Source organism: Propithecus coquereli, unplaced genomic scaffold (assembly GCF_000956105.1).
Source record: "Propithecus coquereli isolate 6110/MARCELLA unplaced genomic scaffold, Pcoq_1.0 Scaffold167, whole genome shotgun sequence".
In the NCBI taxonomy this organism is placed as follows: domain Eukaryota; kingdom Metazoa; phylum Chordata; class Mammalia; order Primates; family Indriidae; genus Propithecus; species Propithecus coquereli.
In genome coordinates, this window is record NW_012141302.1 from 4,180,923 (window position 1) to 4,185,568 (window position 4,646).

Here is a 4,646-nt window from a genome sequence, read left to right on the forward strand (position 1 = left end):
TAATTATTGTATTAATATATAGATTTAAAAACATAGGCTCCTAAGATTAATTTATTTGTTGAAGGCTGCACAGCAAGTAGTGAAACCAGGATGCACACTTAGGGAATCTGACTCTAGGATCCAAGCTCTTCTTGCTATTCTATCTATCCATCTATCTACCATCTATTTATTTCTCTCTCTCTAAGTCAAACAACTTCAGTGGAGAAGAATAGGAGAACATTTCACTGAAACTCATATGACCTGAATCTATAGTAGGCTTTTCTGAATCTCTGTCCCCAATTTGAAAAGAGAAATAATTTCCATTTCTTTAATTTCTCATGTGTTGAAAAGTAGAGAAGTAAAAGCTTAACCTAAAATATATAACTGTGCATATTATGGAAATAAATAGAAAAAAATAAAATTAAAAAAATAGTAAAGGAAGAGAGGAATTAATTTAGCTTATTCTCTCAGCTTTTAAAATTTAAAGCAAATTGGTCAGGATTATGATTAGACATATTTTATTTTTAGTAGCCATTGTATGTATGATACCGTCTAGACCGGAGTTTCTCTACCTCAGCACTATTAACATTTCAGCTAAATAATTATATGTGTGAGAGACTGTTTGTGCATTGTGGGATGTTTAGCAGCATCCCTGGCCTGTATCTACAAGATGGCAATAGTACCCCTCCCCAGTGTGGTACCCAAAAGTATCTTCAAAAGATGCCGATTATCACCTGGGGGGGCAAAATCTCCTCTTGTTGAGAATCAGTAGTCTGAAATACTCATGTCTGACATCACTTTGGAGAAGTTTGCTAACATGTAGGAGATTAGTAATTACTCAGCCTTTTGACAGAGACTCTCTAAGTCTGACATAATAACTCATTTACAAAACGACTATTGTAGTGACAATCATACCTTTTTAAATGACACAATTTGTTTTGGCCATGTAATTGAAAGTTAATTGGCTATAGTAATTAGTCCAATTGGACATGAATGTTTCCTCAGAAAAAGAAAAATTGAAATTCTTTCATGTCTGTGAAAATTCCCTCTGAGCATGAGTGATGAATAATACATTCAAGATAAAACATGCTCTGACTCTGGTTCATAGACCTGAGATCCACAGGGAGGCACAGCACTATTACAGGCTTGGTAATCATCAAACCCAAATCATTTAAGCTTTAGGCCTTAAATAGACCAAAACATTAGCTATTAGGCATTAATGACATGAAATTTGACAGACTAGGGGCCAAGATGAAGTAACACAAAAATAATTCATTAAAAAACAGGGGAGTGGATATGAAAGGCATTTTGACTATAAATTATTTTCCAGAAATAATTCATATTGTGTAGCATCTTAGATCTTTAGAAACAGTCTTCAAAATGAGAGTTCCACTTTATAATATCATTCTGCTATTATACTTTCTATAAGACTAATCAATCTCATCAGATGTGCTTCCTGACTTATATGACCCTGATGTTTTAAGATTTTAGCATTTTATAGATAAACATTTAAATATCTTTGTGGTTTTAATTTATATTATATTCAAACTATTTATTACCTATGTACCTAGATGATACAATGTAAGCAATCTTAAAAAAATTAAGAAATAATTTTATTTCAAAAAATCAAATTAAACACAATTTATGGATAGAATTTGAACTGTTTTTGAAATTATAAAACATGAATTCTAAGTTCTGCTTCTGCTATCTCTAAGGTATGTGAATGATTCACCTAATACTTTCTGTAAATTGAGGTAATATTTCTCTTGCATACTTTGCGAAGTTATTTTGCAAATCATATTAAATGTAAAAAATCACATAATTAACTCTAAAACCAATTTTCTTACAGAATTACTCCAGAATGATTCAGTTGCCCCATGAAAGTGAGTTGAATTGCCTTGGATTATTGTTGATCATTGATTACACAAGGAAAATAGGACTTCCTAATCAAGATGCAGGAGGACATTAAAGTTCTATTCATGCTTTTGCCCAAGTGTTGCTGTGGGTCATTTTAAATAAAAGACCAGAAATATTTTCATGGAGGATTAGTACACATTAGGAACTGGTGAATAATTTTTCTACTACTGCTTGTCCTGAAAGCTAATCTTTTCCCTTTAATACTAAAAAGGACAGAAAAAATATTTTTACTATTACTCTTGTAATTAGGAAGGGATTTCTCTGTGTTTAATTGTAATTACCTATAGAAAGTTGTGACAGGAAATAAAGTTGGGGATTGAGAATGGAAAGTTGAGAAACAAAGAACAACATATACAAAATATATATGTGTGTATCTGAATATGTATACATGCATATGCATATATATATTTTATATTTCTAAGTATCTAAACATATATACACACATATATAAATATATATAGCTATGTTTGGAGGAGTCAATATTATGAATGTTTTCACATTTTTGGTAGAGATTTTATTTTGCATACTGCATGATTTTGCAGAGATTTAGTACTATAATTTAAATTTTTTTCATATAAAATTTATATAAATCTGATGGAAGGGTGAAAAGGTTTTGGTCTTTTTAGTTTTTATTTGTTTTATTTTATTTTTCCAGGCTTGAATTATTTTATTTACATAATATTAGTCTTATATGTCAGACAATTATTTGCCTATTGTGTTTGGCATTTAAGATTTCTGAGAAAGTTCCATTTTATCATTTTGAACAATTTCTTCCCCATTATGTGCAGAGTCTCCCAATGCCAACAGTTGTTGATGTCTCTGGGAACAGATGGTTTGTGGGAGGATTGTTGAGTGAGATATTCTACATCTTGGTCCCAAGACTGCACAGTTGCTGTTGGAAAGGTTACAAAAATGACAACTGGTATAGGAGAAGTTGCAAACCAGAGAGTGAAAATAGCCAGACAACTGTATGGAGACTATCCAGATAAAAAGACTTTTTGATGAAATCTTGACAGCTTTTACAGAAGAAAATGCAGTGATTGCAAGAAGTTTGGATGGTATTAAGGTGGTTGACATATTGGCAATGCTTTGCACATCTATACTTTAACAAGTTTCACAATTCAACTTTAGAATGATGAATCTGTGGGAGACTCTACAGCAGGATTTTTTTATTGTCCTTGAGTTAGAAGTAATGAATTTGTTCATTCCCATTTGCATGTCATTTCCCTAGGTAAGCTAAGAGCATTTTTCTTTCTTTTTCTTCCATTCAAAAAATGGAATGGTTAAGGAAATATTGTCTATCAATTAACTAGACAATCTTTTCCAGAGAAAACATTAATATTTGGAAAATGAGATTAGTGACTCCTGGGTTAAAGTAGGTTTGAGTAAGGAACACAGGGCCCATTTCTGGGATTTCAGTGTTCAGCAGCATCTCTCATGAATGTATTATAAATAAGTCCCTTTCAAACCCCAACTTAGTGCATGTTAGGCTAGAAACATCAATGGATGTACCTTCATTTTTTAAAACTATTTTCCTTATTTCCCTTTATCTCTTGCCTCCATCAATCAAAATCCATTCAATGAAATTGTTAGCATCCCCCTTCAAATTACTGAGTATTTAAAAGTGTAAGAAAGTCCATAGTAAATATGGTATTTTAATTATATCGTTAAATATGCATTTTTTCCATCACTTGATGTCAACTAAATCTTACTGTTAGATTTCAAGAGTAGAACATATCCTATTGGATATTTGAAACTGCATTTTTCTTAACATTAAATGAGGGCTCATATCGGTGATGTCAACAGTTATATAACTTAACTAACATTAGGAAAAGTTAAATTATGAGCCCCAAATGATGTTTTCTACCTCTTTCTTCCACTATCTTCTTCTATCACCTCCCCTTCTTTCTAACAAACCTTAAAGATGGGCCAATAGCATATGTTTTGAGATATGTATATGATACAATCCCTTCTTTGAAATGTGAAGAAAGTGTAGAAAGGCTTAATAACAGAACAAAATTAAAAACAAATAATAACAAAGCAAAACAATGAAAGTGAACATAATCAGACCCTGGTCACACACATCCTAGGAACATGAGGAACTATCAATCTGTGTAATCAACTCTTTCAAGCAATGCAAAACAGCTGTTAAACACCTATTTGATCATTAATTGATTGGTTTCCTTCAGAGAGTTACAAATGGAAATTTCAGCTCCATAATCCTTGCTGCCTCCACAATGAAATTAAGAAAAGCCAACATAATACATGTTATATATTTGTGTTGACAGAAATTCTGCTTCAATATAAGATTTTAGTTTGAATCATTTCATTCAGTAGATGATTTTCAAAATTTTCTTCCTCACATATCTTGAAATTAATTTTATGAACTAATACATGGAATCATAGTGAAGCATGGAGAGGCAAGCGAGAGAGAGGATTTTTTGTTTGGTTTAAATAAATTTTCTTAACACTTTTTGGTTTAGACAAAAATGGAGCAGACAGTATAGAGAGTTCCCATTAAATTCCTCTTCCTGTCCCACCTGCCACTGTTTCCCCAATCTTGCATTGTTCTGGTACATCTTTTACAGTTGGTGAACCATTATTAATACATTATTATTAATTAAAGTCTATAGTTTCCATTAGGATTCACTCTTTGTGTCATATAGTTCTAAAGGTATTGACAAATGCATAATGACATGAATTCATCATTATCATATGGAATAATACACAGAATGGTACAATATCATGTA